This window comes from Lontra canadensis, unplaced genomic scaffold (genome assembly GCF_010015895.1).
Source record: "Lontra canadensis isolate GAN:19392208 unplaced genomic scaffold, GSC_riverotter_1.0 scaffold125, whole genome shotgun sequence".
In the NCBI taxonomy this organism is placed as follows: Eukaryota; Metazoa; Chordata; class Mammalia; order Carnivora; family Mustelidae; genus Lontra; species Lontra canadensis.
Window position 1 is genome coordinate 1,075,599 of NW_022631119.1, and position 18,408 is coordinate 1,094,006.

An 18,408-nucleotide genomic window follows, 5' to 3' on the forward strand; every position below is an offset into this window, starting at 1 on the left:
CTTCCTTCATCCCTATGAGCACTGGCATTGCATGGTATGCAGAGTTTTAAAAAAAAAATGATTTTTTTTTCTGCCTCCAGCATAATTTCTGGGCAATATCTTTTTGGCAACCTAGGGTCCCACAAACCCCCAGTCAAGAAACTGGATTTAGTCCTCCTGTTTTGCCTTCTTTGGATTCATCAATGTCTTAACTATTTTCCTCCTGTATTATCTTTAAAAACATTCGTAGAGTAATCTTTCCATAGTAATCTTTTTATGGACATTAGTGCATGCATGCTTACTTAAAAATAGTTGCTGCAGGGGCGCCTGGGTGGCTCAGTGGGTTAAGCCTCTGCCTTCGGCTCAGGTTATGATCCCGGGGTCCTGGGATCAAGCCCTTCATCGGGCTGCCTGCTCAGCAGAGAGCCTGCTTCTACCTCTCTCTCTGCCTGCCTCTCTGCCTACTTGGGATCTCTCTCTGTCTGTCAAATAAATAAATAAAATCTTTAAAAAAATTTTAAAAAATAGTTGCTGCAGACTTCTTTTAATTAGTGCTTTTACTACTTTCTAAACAATACAGGAAACTTATCTCCATTTTTAATACCCTCTTGCTTCTTCCTTCCGTTTTTTAAAAAATTTTTTATTTGTTTGGAAGAGAGAGCACAAGCAGGGAGGAGGGGCAGAGGGAAAAGCAGACTCCCCACTGAGCAGGGAGCCCCATTGAGGACTGGATCCCAGGACCCTGCGATCATGACCTGAGCCGAAGGCAGAGGCTTAACCATCTGAGGCACCCAGTTGCCCCCACTCTTGCCTTTTTTTTCCCCTATACATTGTCATATGTTCTCCTTCTGTATATATTACGAATTTTATAAAACACTATCATTATTTGTTTTCTAAGTAAGGAACGTTCCTTTATATTTCTCGCATATTCTTTCTGATGCTCTTCATTCCTTCCTATCGCATGTGCTTCTATCTGAGGCTGTTTTCCTTTAGCCTGAGGAAATCCCCTTTATTCCACTTCTTTGAAGGATATTTTTACTGGATACATAATTACAGGTTGGTTTTTTTCCAGCACTTTAAAGATGTTATCCATTCTGTTGGTCTTCCTTAGTTTCTGTTGAAAACCCTGCAGTCTTCCCAGGGATGTCTGCCTAATGGCTCACTGGCCTGACCCGTGTCAGATGGTCACCCCTGGATTCAAGGCTGAGAATTCGAGTATTTCCATATTTCCAGCCTCTATCGTAGAGCAAGGTCAGGGGGGAAGGGAGTTGGACTCGTGTTGAATGAAGTAAATGAAAATATATGGGTGTTGTATTGGTGCTATCAGAGGGGACGTCTTCAAAAGACATCATCTGGGACTGATCTGTAATGTAAGGTTGCTGCTTGAATGTGGAAGAAAAATTAAAGGATAACCCTAAGGTGTGTAGACCGAGTAACTGAAAGTGTAATGATAAAATTCACAGAAATGTGAATATCCAAAATACCCTGTTATGGGGGAAAATGTTATTTTTTTTCCTCTCTATAACCTGTTAACAATTTTCTCTTTATCCCTGGAAGTCTAAAATTTCATGATTTGGTGTCTTTTTTTTTTTTCTTTTTTTAATTATCCATTGAGAGGAGTACTGAGATGGGTCATTTTAACTTAGAAATTTTGGTGTCCTGAATTAGCCAATTATATCCTTCCTCAGCTTTTTCTGATTTCACTTCTTGAACTCTCTTATTTGAACGTTAAACCTTAGGAACTGATTTTCACTCTGATTCTCTGTGTTCCCCTCTCTCTCTCTCTCTATCACCCCTCCCCTCACCCTTAAGGGTTGCCTTGTTAATGGCAATGTAGGAAGACCTTGAACTCACCTCCTCCATGGATGCAGCAAATCCATACCTATTTCTAGAGTAATTCCTCCTGAAAAAGAACCAAGGGCTGGCTTAAAGTGACATCCAAATGGAGACTTCTAGGAGGCAGGATACGTTTAGGGGAGGGATCTGGGCTAAAGATACATATTTAGAGATCAAAGTGTAGATGCTATTGAAAGTCTGGAACAGAGAACAGATCATCTAGTAAAGATTTGTACCTGGCATTTTTCTGCACATAAAAGCATTATGGGGAGTATCTAGGTGGCTCAGTTGGTTAAGTTTCTGACTCTTGATTTCAGCTCAAGACATCTCAGGGTCATGGGATGGAGCCCCATATCGGGCACCATGTTCAGCATGGAGTCTGCTTGAGAGTCTCTCACTCTCCGTCTCCCTCTGCCCATCCCCCTGCTCACGTGCTCTAAATAAATAAAATAAATAAATAAAATCTTAAAGAAAAAAATGGTTACAGTGAGCCAAGATGTGGCAGCCCAGGGCAACCTTGATGATCCCAGGGTGACAAAACAAGGCGTTATTGCCCGTGTAGGCCCTGCTGTGAGAAAGTTTCAGAAGTGGAAATGTAAGGAATGGGAATACAGAGAAGAGACCCAAAGACTGAGTTCCGACATACCCAAAATTTAAAGGTGGGGGCAATGAGGAAAAGCCAGCAAAGGAAAATGCAGAAGAGTAAACAGTGATGAAGGCAGTAAGCCAAGACAGCGAGTTCTCTGAAGCCAAGGGTTTATAAAGAGTTGGAGAAAGAAGGAGCAGCAGATGCTGTGGGCAGGTTGGTCAAGCAAGATGAGGTCTGAGAAATGACCACAGGAGTTAAAAACACAGGGTCATTGGTGACCTTGGCAAGAGCCCCTTCAGCAGAGGGGAGTGAGGGGCTGAAAGCCTGTGTACATTCAAGAAAGACTATAACAGCTCCTTCAAGGAGTTTTGCTCTAAATGGAGGAGAGAAGTAAGTTATCACTAGGAAGGATACAGGGTAAAGAAGTTTTTTTTTTTTTTTCATCTTACAATGAGTGATACTATAGCAAATGCATATGCTAATGGGAATGATCCAGGGGACAGGGACAACTGGAAAATGCGGAACACGGAAAAACTGCTGGAGCCAGATGCTTGAGAAGGCAAAGGAAGGTGGCAGCCCAAGTCACAGGAGGGAAGGCAAAGTACACAGAGAGGGACACAGTCCCTGTGTAGAGGAGGTGATGGGAAGTCCGCAAGTTCTCTTCCACTGTTGGAGGTGGAATGAGAGAGAGGGGGTGTGAGGTTTCAGGAAGAGAAGTTGTTAAATCGTCATGGAGGTGAAATCCACTGCCTTCTTCCCTCCGTTTTGAATCTAGAGAAACTGATATTTTAAGGACTGCGGCTCTCAGTAAACTATCTGATGAAAAGCATTCTTATGTGTTTATATTTCATACCTGATTTTTACCATGAGATAACAGAAGTGATGAACATTCCCTACGTAAAGTAATGACTCTACTCACCACTGTCTCTGCTCTCAATTGCATAGTTTAAGAGCTACTTACACTGAAATAAACTCTATACACATCAATCCCATTAATTCAAGAAGCTAGACTTTTCTAAGGAGATGAGCCTAATAATCTGTATGAATGAAACCACGTCCCAATTTCTCTATAAAGTATGTAAAGAGCAGAACTATGATTTAATGCCAAGTCTGTTTTCAATACCATACCTTAAAATGCCTCGTGTTTGCATAAACGACTAGATAGCATCCAGGAAATTCAGGGGCAGATGATATGGCATTCAGCACCAATGGTAAATGTTCATTTCCGCCATGCCAGCCCTGTTTCTACAGCCCATTCATATAGGTTGTATGAATAGCTTCCATAAATATGCTGCCTCTGAGTGCATTTTCTCCACCCTGGTTGGTGTTGGGGTTAGGGGACTGAGACACTCTAAGAGCCAAGGAAAGGTAGGTGTCCTGCTCCCCCTTTCCCACCACAGACACCACTAAGATTGTAAGTAAATATACTGCAGACAAACAGCTCTAGACCAAGAACCAAGATCCCAGAACTTGGATCCCATCCCTCACTACACACACACACCAGGGAACAAGGGCTTGATCAGCTCCAGTGAAGATCTGGTCTGGACCAGACTGTGATGTGACCTTCAGTTCTGTCTCTAAACAGCTCACATGGGTCAGTCTAATGACCACTTTGGGCCTAACAATATTAATCTCTACTCCTCAGGGGTGCTGAGACACAACAGACTCGATGAATAATTATTATTATTATTATTATTTAACTTCTTTAAGCCTGTTTCTTAATCTTTACAAATGCAATAGCTCCTAACACCAGCAAGCCTTTCCCTGAAGGGCTGCAGTAAGGATCCTGTGACGTCACATACACTGAGTCTAGGCAAATTACAAGATGTTCATCAGAGCAAAACAGGCTGCAGGATGGGAGTGATAAAATCATTTATTGAGGGCACCTGGGTGGCTCAGTCGGTTAAGCGTCTGCCTTCAGCTCAGATCATGATCTCAGGGTCCCAGGATCAAGTCCCCCATCAGACCTCCTGCTCCGCAGGGAGTTTCTCTCTCTGCACCTCCTCCCATTCATTCTCTCAATCTCTCTCTCTTTCATAAATAAATTAGATCTTAAAAAAAAAAAAAAACCGATCATCTATTGGGGCACCTGGGTGGCTCAGGCATTAAGCGTCTGCCTTGGGTTCAGGTCATGATCCCAGGGTCCTGGGATCAAGCCCCACATCGGGCTTTCTGCTCAGCAGGAAGCCCGCTTCTCCCTCTCCTGCTCCCCCTGCTTGTGTTCCCTCTCTCACTGTGTCTGTGTCAAATAAATAAACAAAAATCTTTTAAAAAAATGACTCACTGATACAAAGAAAATGTTTCTAATTTGGAGAAGTATGCTTTCTCCAAAAAAGGGGGGGGGGGCTGGAGACTAACTAAAAAGTAAAAAATTGAGAGAAGAAAGTTAGAGAAAGCCCACCTTTGCACTTGGTGACAAGGCAATAATTCCCCTGTCCAGTTTATTTCTCATAGATTATTCCAAAGAATAATCTCTTAAGATGGCTCAAAACCAAAACTGGTGTTGCTCAAAGTATGGACCCAAGGACCACCTCCTTTTCGCACCCTTGATGAGATTGTTTAAAATACAAATGCCTGGGACAGTCCACCAAGGATTCTGATGTTTAGATCTGGATCTGAATCCAGAAATTTACATTTTAATACTCTTCCCAGGTGATTCTGATACCACCAAGTACTAAGGACCACCACGGAAGCCTGTCCCAGGGGGCAGCCCACTGATGGTGAGCTCGTGCCTACCTACAGAGAAGACTCCTAGTACCAGCTTCATGCTGAGCTGGGCCTCCGCGGGCCCCCAGCACACCACAGGCTGGTGTCTGCAGTGGTCCGTCTCTCCCCTCGTAGCCATTGGTTGTAAAAACAGAAAGTTGGCTTTGCCGGGATATAATTCTTACTAAATGATTATACCACAAGCAAGAATGCTGAAAATCCTGATATAAAACGCTATTAGGAATAAGATGAATGGGAGAATCTGCCACGCATTTGCATTTTTGGTCAGAGAGAGGGAAGTTTACAATGTGTATCAAATGTTTTAAAAGTGTACAAATCTTCTGAGCCAGCAATTCAACTTCCAAGAAAACCATGCTTAGGAAATGCAGAGATGTGTGCAAAGCTATATGTAAAAAGATATTCACTGTGCCCTATACATAATAAAAAATCATTTCAACAACTCATCTGAAAATCGTAAACTGGCTAGAAAAACAGGGTGCCTGGGTGGCTCAGTTGGTTAAGCAACTGCCTTCAGCTCAGGTCATGATCCTGGAGTCCCGGGATCGAGTTCCCATCGGCCCCCAGCTCCATGGGGAGTCTGCTTCACCCTCTGACCTTATCCCCGCTCATGCTTGCTCTTACTGTCTCCCTCTCAAATAAATAAATACAATATTTAAAAAAAAATATGGAACCATAACATAAAATGCTAACTACCCTTATAACCCATGTTCTAAAAAATTTTTATTGACAAGGAAAAATGTTCATGATACATTGTTAAGTAGATACCTGGTTACAAAATAACATTAGTATTATATGTAACAAATATACCCTATTTGCTTTAGGTATTCACATATTTTTTTATATATTATACAAACATTTATTTACCATATACGGGAGGGAGTTGGAAGGATATTGGTTAAACTACTAAGAGTCCTTCCACTCACCCCAGGTTACAGATGACAAAATCTACTAATGGATGCTAAAATTAGTGGACAAAGGTTTAAAGACAAATAAGATTGGCATAGTCTTAGAGATATTGATTAATACAAAGGGAAGATATAGGTTTATGGCGGAGAAACCCAGCAGACACCACGATAACAAGAGATCACGGTTAACAAAGCCAGTAGAAAGCTATCTCAAGATCACAAACCCTTGGCTGTGACATGCTAAGAAAAGCACATTTCTCTGGTATTCTTGCCAACAGTACATAATATGATTGCAATCATGTAGGAACACCTAACAAACTCAAATCAAGCTATATTCCACAATACCTATACAGTACTCTTCAAAAGCGTCCGAGGTCAAGAAAGACTAGGGAACCGTCGTCGCAGACTGAATGAGATTAAGGAGACACCATGATTAAAATAAGTCAATCAGAGGAAGACAATTATCATATGATCTTTCTGATACGAGGAATTTGAGAGGCAGAGTGGGGGATTGGGGGGGGAGAGAGGGGGAAAAAATGAAATAAGATGGGACCAGGGAGGGAGACAAACCATAAGAGACTCTTAATCTCAGGAAACAAACTGAGGGTTGCTGCAGGGGAGGGGGGAGGAGGGATAGAGTGGCTGGGTGATGGACATTGGGGAGGGTATGTGCTATGGTGAGTGCTGTGAATTGTATAAGCCTGATGTTCCCAGACCTGTACCCCTGGGGCAAATAATACATGATATGTTAACAAAATTTAAAAAAAAAAAAAAAGCACTATTTCATTCTAAATGTGATCCTGGAACAGAAAAAGGACATTAGTGGAAACATGGGTGAAATTCAGGTAAAGTCTGTAGTTTAGCTAGTAGTGCTGGGTCAATGTCAATTCCCTGGTTTTACTCATTATCCTAAAGTATGTAAAACGTTAACATGAAGGGAAACTGGTGAAGGATAGAGGGGGAACTCTTTGTACTCTTGAATTCGTTTTCTATTGCTGCATAACAAATTACCACAAAATTAGCAGCTTAAAACACCACCCATCTGTTATCTCACGGTTCCGCAGGTCACAAGTCTGGAGCGGCATGGCTCGATTCTCTGCTCAGGGTCTTACCAAGCTAAAGTTCCGGTGTCCATGAAGGTCATATTTCTCACCTGGGTCTCTGGGTCCACTCCCAAGCTCACTCAGGCTGTTGGCAGGATTCAATTCCTTGCAGTTACAGAAGGATGTTTCATTTCCTTGCTGCCTGTCTGCCAGGGGCCCCCTTATCTCCCAGAGGCCTCCCTCTGGTCCTTGTAGGAGCCCCCCCACCCCCGCCCGCCTCTATCTCACAGCTAGCCAAAGTGAGTTGAGTCCCCCTGCTTTGAGTCTCTGACTTCCTCCCGAGAAAGTTCTCTGCTTTTAAAGGCTCTGATTACATTGGACCCACCTGGATAAACAGGGCTAATCTCTGCTTACCTCCATCTGCAAAGCTTCCAGGGCCAACACCTGGGTAATTCCTTCAGAGGATTCGCAGAGTAGGGCATGGATATTTTGGGAGGGACCATCCTCCTACAACTATATTTGCAATTTATCTCCAAGGCGAAAAGTAGCTCAAAATTAAAAATTAAAAAGAATGGTAATCTTTTGATGCTGATACTTGGGGAAATTTGTTTTTCACTCTTTTTCTAAGTCTTCTGTGTAGAGTTTATATTTCTGTAGTCATAAACGGGGATTTCTCTGTTGTCTTGAGAATGTGTATCTCTATATGCTTCAAAAATGCTGTGACAAGTGAGATTGCATAAGAAGATCCTGCAACTCGTTGGGACGTCTGGGCGGCTCAGTTGGTGAAGCTTCTGCCTTCGGCTCAGGTTGTGACCCCAGGGTCCTAGGATAGAGTCCCACATCCGGCTCCCTGCTCAGAGGGAAGTCTACTTCTCCCTCCCCCTTTCTCCCTGTTTGTGTTCCCTCTCTTGCTGTCCCTCTCTCTGTTAAATAAATTAAAAAAAAAAAAAAAAAAAAAAAAACGGGCACCTCGGTGGCTCAGTGGGTTAAGCCTCTGCCTTCGGCTCAGGTCATGATCCCAGGGTGCTGGGATCGAGCCCCACATTGGGCTCTCTGCTCAGCAGGGAGCCTGCTTCCTCCTCTCTCTTTGCCTGCCTCTCTGCCTACTTGTGATCTCTGTCTGTCCAATAAATAAGCAAAAATCTAAAAAAAAAAAAAAAAAAAAAAAAAAAAGGAAGGAGAAAATCTTGTGGACTTCTTCACAACCAGACTAGCCCAAGAGCAGCAAACAAGTATGCCACCTGCCAACAACCTCCCTCCCTCTCAGGCAAACACTGCTTGGAATTCAAAGAGAATTCTCAAACTAGCTTTTCCTGTCAAGTCAGTCACTTGGCGACAACGTCTTACCTCTCACAGAGATTCCCCTCCGTATATTTTCTCAAGATACCTTGTCACTGGAGAAGTCGAAGGCACTTGAATTGTGTTCGTAATAAGTCAAAATGTTTGAATAGGTTGTTATAAGCAAGCCTAGAAATGTCATCTGCGGGGAGCTTCGTATCAGTCTAGATGTAGTTATTCATTGAATAATGACAGCATCATGCTGTCTTCCTAAAATTCCAACACAGAGTAATGAGACCAATTACTGGGTAAACTCAGGCCTGAGGAGGCCAAGAGGGTGTTGGGTAAGGACTGCTGATGATGCTGGGCACAGTCAGGAGCCTCAAAGTAGGGAGGTGTCCTGAGGAAATGACAGGTGTTCATTTCCCCCCCCCAAAAAAGTTGGGGGAGGTATGCATTTAAAGTATTTTCCCCGGACGCCTGGGTGTCTCTGTGGGTTGAGCCTTTGCCTTTGGCCCAGGTCATGATCTCAGGGTCCTGGGATCGAGCCCCGCATCAGGCTCTCTGCTCAGCGGAGAGCCTGCCTCCCCCTCTCTCTCTGCCTGCCTCTCTGCCTGCTTGTGATCTCTGTCAAATAAATAAATAAAATCTCAAAAAAAAAAAATAAAATAAAGTATTTTCCAGGGATGCCTGGCTGGCTCAGGTGGTAGGGCATGCAATTCTCAATCTCAGGGTCACAGGTTCGAGCCCATTAGGTGCAGAGATCACCTAAAGAAAAAGAATAAAATAGAAAGTATTCTCCAAATACAAGGCAATGGCCAACACTTCGATAATTCTGCAAGGCATTAATTCGTATTCATTTAATAAATATTTATTGGTCATTGTTTCAGCGTTGGAGTTCCAGGGGGCATAGAGCTCACAGCCTAGTGGGAAAGAAAGACGTTAAACTAATAACCACTCAAATAATTACAAAACCATGACAAATGCTCCAAAGGAGAAGTTCAGGGTTCAACAAGAATGTTAGTCTGAAGGACCAGAAAAAGAGGATGCTCTGAAGATGTGAAGTTTGTTTTGTTTTGTTTCTTTTTTAAAGATTTTTATTTATTTATTTGATAGAGAGAGATCAAAAGTAGGCAGAGAGGCAGGCAGAGAGAGGGGGGAAGCAGGCTCCCTGCTGAGCAGAGAGTCCGATGCAGGACTCGATCCCAGGACCCTGAGATCATGATCTGAGCTGAAGGCAGAGGCTTAACCCACTGAGCCACCCAGGCACCCCAATTTTTTAAATCAAGCTTATTATTTTAAGGTAATTGTAGATTTACCTGCAGTTGTAAAAAATAATAGAGATTTTTTAAAACAGTTATGAGCATTCTTTATATATTATAAATACTGGTGCTGTATTAGATGTGTGGGTTGCAGAGATTTTTTCCCCCAGTCTGTAGCTTGTCTTGTCATCCTCTTCACATGGGCTTTAGCAGAGCAAATGTTTTTAACTTTGTGAAGTCCAATTTAGCAATTTTTCCTTCTATGGATCGTGCTTATGGTATCGAGTCTAAGAACTTTCTGCCTAGCTCTAGACCCTGAAGATTGTCTCCCATGGCTTTTTCCTAAAAGCCATATAATTTTGCATTTCCCATTTTGGGTTATGGATCAAGATTCATTTTTTGACAATGGATGTCCAATTGCTCCAGCATTCTTTCTCGAAAAGCTCTGTTTCCTCTATTGAATTGCCTTTGTGCTTTTGTCAAAAATAAGTTGAGTATATTTGTTTGGATCTGTTTCTCAGTTGTCCATTCTGACCCATTGTCAGGAAGGAAAGATGGAAGGAAGGAAGGGAGGAAGAAAAGGAGGGAGGGAAGGAGGGAGGAAGGGAGGAAGAAAGGAAAAAAAGAAAGAGGGTTAAAACATTACAAAACAGTTGATACAATAGAAATGGCAACAAACCAGACCACAGCCAATGATCAAATTTATGACAGACGGGAAAAAAAGTTTACAGGAATGGCAGTGAACAAAGACTCAACAGTAAAGGAAATTAAAGCAATTAGAGTGAAATTTATGGCTATGGAGGTCAGGGGATAGGATTTTGGTGTCCCCACTGTGAGAACCCAGCAAATGGAAAAGCAATTTTCAAGGAAAACACACAAGACAATTTCCCTGAATTTGGGAAGAAAAGTCTGCATATTGAAAGGGCATACCACATAACAAGAAATTGACATAAGAAGCTTAATATCCTACTAAAGCCATTGAAATTCAGTCCTAAAGACTTCTTTGGGTACCAGGAAGAAGATTCAGGATGGTTTCAGCCTTTCCCACAACAGCACACAAAGCCACAAGACAACACAGAAATGCCCTCCAAGCGCTGAAGGAAAGAGTGTGTGCACATATGTGTATGTCTGATCTGATGCTTCTGTAACGTTAATGGTGGTTATTTCTGGATGACAGGATTTGGAAAGAGTTGTGTGTTTTTAAAATTTTATCATTGCAGTTCTCTGCACTATTCGAACTCTCTAGAATGAAAAAATACTGTTATCAAACTAAAAAGATTCTAGGGCACCTGGGTGGCTCAGTCAGTTAAGAAACTAACTCTTGGTTTCCACTCAGGTCATGATCTCAGCCCCCTTGTCAGACTCCATGCTATGCATGGAACCTGTTTAAGATCCTCTCTCTTTCCTTCTCCCCCTGCCCCCGCCACACACCTGCATATGCTCGAGGGCTCTCTCTCTTCCTCTCTCTCTAAAAAAAACAGAAACATGGCTCCCTGCTGAGTGGAGAGCCTGTCTCTCCCTCTCCCTCTGCTGCGCTCCCTGCTTGTGCTCACTTGCTCTCTCCCTCTCTCTGTCAAATAAATAAATAAAAATCTTAAAAAAAAAAAAAAAGATAGAAAAACAAAAACAACATAAAAACCCACCACCTTCCCAAACTAAAAAAGTTCTGGAGCCCAATTTCCGTGTAGTGGGAATGGGGTTCCTTCACAGCACCAATTTTCAGAACACGAGCAGGGTGTCCCACGGTTCAACTCAATTCTGACATTCTCTACCTGGAGTTGACACCAGATTCCATAGCCTAAGGGCTCAGTCCTACAAGACTGCCCCATGTACCCCACCCCCAATTTCAGACACCAGGTGTAAGCCCAGTTTGTCTCCTGGGCTTCTGACCAAGAGGCTATAATTTAGAGGCTCCAGTGACCCCTGTCTTGGGTGGATTAGTATGTTAGGGCAGCTCAACCAACTGAGCCACCCAGGCATCCTTGCTGTGCATTTTCAATTTCCAAATATTCACAAGTAAATACATAAGAGAAGAGGAAAAATGCTCCTAGCCAAGGAAATGGCAGGAACGCAGAAACTAGGGGCAGAAGGAGACAGGCATCCCTCCGGAACTACAAGTGGAACATGTGGAAGAGGAAGTCCGACATGAGGCACAGGGATAGAGAAGGACAATCAGAGCTCACTGGCCACTCTGGAAGCCTGCAATGTCATGTATGAGCTTCCCCCGGATCAAAATTTAATCCACTCCAATCACTTCACTTTCCATCCCCAGCCACATCTAAAAACATTTTTTGAATACCTAAAAATGGACAATGTTCAGAGTCGTCTGCAAGCCAGCAAGACCAAAGCCGTGCACCTTGCAGACAGCTCTACACTCAGTGCCCTACAGGACCTTCCGTCCTAAAAGGGACTTGCCCGTGTTTTAGAATAATTGAGTGAAAGGGTTAAAACCAAAGATATTAAATATGCCACATATTTAAAATAATATTCTGTCAACTCCAACAAGCTACAAATGAAAACTTAGCCGTGCCCTGGACGTTAACCCCTGTTGCGCGTTCCAGAAAGTTTCTCCAGAAACGTCATTCCCAATGCCAGCAAAGGCAGGAGTCAAACATATAAAACCAGGGGGCAGCACTTAGCTGCAGCAAAGGGAAGTCATGTTGCTGTCATCTTTCAATCATCGAAACTAATCAGGTCTCAAAAGTGAAAATTCTATGAGTTCATACAATTTTGCTTATAAATCTCAGTGTTCATATTAGTTCATCCTTTCGTTTTTACTATTCAGGGTGCATAAACTAAGTGCAAGTTCGTGAGCTTTTAACACTAACACTTGTTTAGGGACGCCTGGGTGGTTCAGTCCGTTAAGCATCTGCCTTCGGCTCAGGTCATAATCCCAGGGTCCTGGGACTGAGTCCCACATCGGGCTCCCTGCTCAGTGGGCAGCCTACTTCTCCCTCTCCTTCTACTCTTCTCCCTGCTGTGCTCTCTCACTCTTTCTGTCAAATAAATAAAATCTTTAAAAAAGAAATTGGAAGAGATCACAGATAACCAGGTAGCAAGCAGGTTGACCTATTCAAGTTCTGCATCTTAAAGAAGACAAGTCTTTACTCAGCCCACACCCCCTACAAAAGCTCCCCAACTCTGGTCACTCCTCCCTTACCTCCAGACAAAACACCCACATCACCAGCTCACCTCATTTTGTTCCCGTCAAGTCCATTTATTAATATTCTTATGGGATCTGTGAGTACAATGCAAAGATTTGAAGCTGTTCCTTACCCTCTCTAGTACCTGACATCAGTGCGCATGCTGTTAGGTCCTAAGAATTTGAGGCTTCAGATCCTTTTGTTTTGTCTTTCTTTGGCTGTGATGGCAATGGTCACACCTTTACCGCTGAGACAAACACCAATTTTTTGCATCTAGGGTCTCTACTTTTTCCTGTAGGGCTTCGTCCTCTGTGACAGGTGCTGTTGTCATGGGAGAGCAGGGGGTTGTCTCTACTCTTCAAAGAACTGCAAATATAGGGGAAAGTCTGTGTGTTCTGCAAAATGGCATCTTGAGGAAGAACCCTAAAATGCACATGCTCTTTCCGGTTTGGCATAAAACATACCCACCAACGTAAAACTAGGAGATGGAGTCTCTAATGGTTCAGTCTCAGTCTTACCTTTATTTTATTAAACACTTTAAAGGATATATAGTTAATTATATAGGTTCCCACTCAAATAATATCCATCTCCTAATACCTCCAAATAAAATCCTTTGAAAGGAGGGGCACCTGGGTGGCTCAGTGGGTTAAGCCTCTGCCTTTGGCTCAGGTCATGATCTTAGGGTCCCTGTGATCAAGCCCTGCACTGGGCTCTCTGCTCGGCGGGGAGCTTGCTTCCCCTCTCTCTCTCTGCCTGCCTCTCTGCCTGCTTGTGATCTCTGTCTGTCAAATAAATAAATAAAATTTTTTTAAAAATCCTTTGAAAGGAAAGAAATGAGTATTTTGGGGGTGACTTGGGTACCAGGCCCTCCTCTAATGAGTTTCCCTAATGACTCATTTCATCTTCAAAACGACTCTTTTAGGTGAGTACTACTCCCATTTTACAGATGAAGAAACTAAAGTTGAAGAAGATTCAGTCACTCGGCCAAGGTAACAGAGAATGTAAGCAGTGGACCCAGGATTCAACCTTGTCCCATCTTCATTGTACTAGCCAGCCCACCTTCCCTTCTTATGCCTTTCAGGCTCCGAACAGTGTAGCCCCACACGGCCTCCCCAGCCTAGGACACATTTTCACAGCTCTTATTTTGTTACATAAACATCAAAGTTGTTTCTCTGGTCTAATTTAATTATTTCAAAAAAATAAAATCCTAGAAAACCAACGAGCAGTAGTTGTTAGAGTTGAATAGACACATGTTTTACAACCTAGCCATCCTACTCCTGGGTGACTACTAACAGAAACGTGCAGGTATCTTTAAATTATTTTATTTGAGTATAGTTAACACTTGATGCTGCATTTAGTTTCAGGGGTACAACGGAGTGAGTCACCTTCTCTACACATGACAGTTGTACTTCCCACAAATGTAACTACCATCTGTCACAGAAGCAATAAATATTTACACAAGGAAAATATAAATAGCAATAAGAACGGGTGAGTTGCAATAACACACTCATAGGAATCTCACCAACATAACGCTGAGTGGGGGAAGCCAGGCCCAAAAAAGCACATACTCTGTGGTTTCGTTTCTATGAAGTTCAAAAGCAGTAAAACTTTATCTAGCCTAGGAGGAGTCAGGAGAGTGGTTATTTGTTCCCCAGGTGCAGGGGAACAGATGCGACAGAGGGGAGCCAATGCTTTAGCACAAATCAAGGCCCTGGCACCAAACTGTCCGAGTCACTGTGTTCTTCAGGGCCTCGCCATGGAGGGTGGGGGAAAGACCGTTTAACTCATCAAGAATGTTCTCGACGGGGGGGAAAAAAAAAAGATAAAGAAAAAAATAATGTTGTGGTTTTTTTCTTTTTTTTGAGAGAGAAAGAGAACAAGTAGGGGGAAGGGTAGACAGAGAGGGGAAAGCAGACTCTCCGTTGAGCAGGGACCAGACTGAATGGTCACAACAGCCAAATTCCACAGAAGGATAAATACCCAGTGAGGGCAGGCCTGCTGCAGCAAGGTCAGGGCCCAGTGGGAAAAAATGGAATGAGTTATCTGGATTGATGCCCCTGAAAATCTTGAATACCCAGATTGCCCTGCACCCTCGGAGCCTACTGAAGTAGCCCGCTCCTTCCCATTAAGAGCTAACGTCTCATTCCCCCTTGCTTGGAGATGATGCAGAGGCTGCTCCCTGACAAGATGGTGTTCACCCCCCCACCCCCCATCTCTGTGCGGGGGAGGGGTTCTGCCTCCTCAGGACCTGCCCTTCCGGGCCACCAGGATTTTAATCTCCAAATGGTGATTTAATCTTAAAATTGGGATTGAGTCACAAGATAACCCATTGGGCCTGATAAGGAAGGAAGGGGACTATAGCCCCAAGAAGCTAGCATGTGCCAGCAAAAGCCAGGAAAGCACTGGTGGGACTGGGTTCTAGAGTGTTTGATCAAGAGGACTGGAACGTAAGTTGAAGGAGGGAGAGTTTAATCCACTTGCCAGCACCTTCACAAGATACAGGATTTAATACTCCATTAAGAAAATTAATTGGTGGGGCGCCTGGATGGCTCAGTCGGTTAAGTATCTGACCCTTGATTTTGGTTCAGGTCATGATCTCAGGGTCATGAGCTAGAGCTCAGCAGGGAATTTGCTTGAGATTCTCTTTCCCTCTCTCCCTGCCCCTTTCCCACCCATGCTCTGTCTAAAAAAAATTAGTAAAATCTTTTAAAAAAAGAGGTGGGGGAAGGGATAATTGGATGATGGGCCTTAAGGAGGACACTTGTTGTAATGAGCCCTGGGTGTTACAAGCAACTGATGAATGACTAAATTCTATCTCTGAGACTAAAAAAAAAAAAAAAAAAAAAAAATAGTCATCCTTAAAAAAAGAATATTAATGGGCAAACTATAGTTTGGGGTTAATATTCTCAGTACATACATGATCCAACAAAAGAGTTATATCTCAAATACGTAAAGAGCTTCTACAACATAATAATAAGCACTACAACCTATTTTTTTAAAGGGCTTGAGTAGACAATCAACAAAAGACATCCGAATGGCCAGTAAGCACATGAAATGGTCTCAGCATCACAAATCATCAACAGAATGCAAATTAACCACCAGGAGATACCCCTACGCACCCATTAGGATAGTTCGTATGAAAAAGACTGACGTGCTCCCTTCAGCAGGGCATATACTAAAACTGGAACAATACAGAGATTAGCCTGGCCCTGTGCGAGGATGACACACAAAAAGACTGACATTACCAAGTGTTGGTGAAGATGAGAAGCAACTGGAACTCTGATATTTTGCTGGTAGAGAGTACAAAGGCACAAACACTTGGAAGAACTCTTCTCAGCAATCCTACTCCTAGGTATTTAGCCAAGGGAAATAAAAATGTACATCCCCAAAAAGTCTTGTACAAGAATGTTCATAGAAGGGACGCCCAGGTGGCTCAGTTGTTGGGCATCTGCACTGGGCTCAGGTCATGATCCTGGGGTCCTGGGATCGAGTCCTGCAGGGGCTCCTTGCTCAGTAGGGAGCCTGCTTCTCCTACTCCCACTCCCCCTGCTTATGTTCCCTCTCTCGCCGTGTCTCGTCTCTCTGTCAAATAAATAAATTAAATTAAATTAAATAATGTTCATTGGAGTTGTATTTATATTAGTGGCAACACCGAAAACAGCCCAGGTGTCCAAAACAGCACAGAGATCAACTGTTGCAGAGTTTGATAAAAGAAATGTACACTTGAGATCTATGCATTTCATTATATATAAAGTATACCCTAATTAGCATAATCAAACCCCATTCTTCTTTGCAAACCTTTTCCTACTTTTTATTTTAGTTAGCACATCACTATTTATTTCATAGTCTTCAAGCTCAACTCATTCATTCTAGACTTCTCTATTCCTCTTCCTGCTACCTTCATCTAGTCTATTATCAAACCCTTTAGAGTTTAACTCCAACTCTCAGATCTGTCTCATTTCATTACTAATGATCCAGGCTTAGTTCATGCCCTTATTAATGAAACAGACTAATAAGTGGACTTAGCCTTCCATAATTAATTCTCTACAATGCAAGGGTACCCGGGTGGCTCAGTCGGTTAAGCAGCTGCCTTCAGCTCAGGCCATGATCCCAGGGTACTAGAATCAAGTCCTACTAGAATCAAGGCTCCCTGCTCAACCAGGACTCTGCTTCTCCCTCTCCCTCTGGCCCTCCCACCACTCATGCTCTCTCTCTCAAATAAATAAATAAAGTCTATCTATCTATCTATCTATCTATCTATCTATCTGACACAGAGAGAGAGAGAGAGAGAAGAGCAGAAGGAAAGGAAGAAGCAGGCTCCCCACCAAGCAGGAAGCCCAACGTGGGGCTCAATCCCTGGACCCTGGGATCACGACCTGAGCTGAAGGCAGTCACTTAACCAACTGAGCCACCCAGACGCCCCTACCTGCCTTTTTCTAATGGCAGGGCCATCTCTCCTCTCCTTAAGATCACAGCTGTCCTTTCTCTCTCTCTCTCTTTACAGCTGTTGTCTCTTACTTAACCAGTTTACTCTACTTCAAATGCAACTTGGAGGATTTATATCCAATGCATTGACATCACGCATGGCTCAGATTTTCAATATCCCAGAAATTTCCACTTTCCCTGGGGAATCACCATAACTATGGCTCTAACTGGAGTTTTGTACCATAAACTTCAAAAAGATCAGCTATAAAATGAGGACTCTTACTAATCCAATCAACCTTCCATTTTTATGACTCACTTGATCTCAAAGTTAAGATTAGAGGCCAGCCTAACATCAAAACAAAGGCTTTCTTTCACCTCATTGAGTATGTTTGAGCAAAAATGGAACTGCTTTTGTTGGGGATGCTATCTTAAAAGAAATGTCTGGAGTGGGGCAGGTTATGAGATGCCTTATAACAAAGAGATTTTTCTAATAGCCACTGTGCTGGATTAAAGGTGGCCATAAATTAACACTGCTCCCATTAGCGGTTTCACTGCCTCTCAAATTGGGCATGTTCTACAACTGCGTTCACCAGAAGAATACTGCAAGAGTGACGCCATCCCAGGGTCAGGCCCAGATCCTAAGACACAAGAGCCTTCCACTTCTTGTGCCTTGGAAGAGGCTGTCTCAGAGCCCTCAGCCGCCATGTGGGAATTCCAACTACCCTAAGGCCACCATACTAGAGACACGTGTAGGGACATCCAGAGGCTGCATGAATAGACATGTCCAGCCAGCCCCCAGCGGAGGTCCCAAGCATAGTGGAGCATAAGCGATTCCTCCTCATTGTGTTCTGTCGGAATTCCTATCCCACAAAACTACGAGGAGATAACATAAGGACCGTTGTTTTAACTCACTTCGTTGTGGGGTATTGTTACCCAGAAATTGATAATTAGTGCGATACAAACCTGATAAAATGAGAAGCTTTAAACAGAATTCTCCATTCTACAGAAATAGATTGCTAACGAAAATGATCTGATTGTTCTTTTCAGATAGCTTCATGAAATTATAAAGCAAATCTATTAGATATGAAACAAAGATAAGAGTGGAAAGTTTGTATGTGGTCTTAAAAAAAGAGACAATTAGGGGCACCTGGGTGGCTCAGTGGGTTAAAGCCTCTGCCTTCAGCTCAGGTCGTGATCTCGGGGTCCTGGGATCGAGCCGGG

At 43.1% G+C, this 18,408-nt stretch overlaps 1 pseudogene; it reads left to right on the top strand.

Moving 5' to 3' along the window:
* The first annotated feature begins 15,915 nt into the window (after positions 1-15,915).
* On the top strand, positions 15,916-16,015 carry LOC116857793 (annotated as a pseudogene).
* The last annotated feature ends 2,393 nt before the right edge of the window (positions 16,016-18,408 follow it).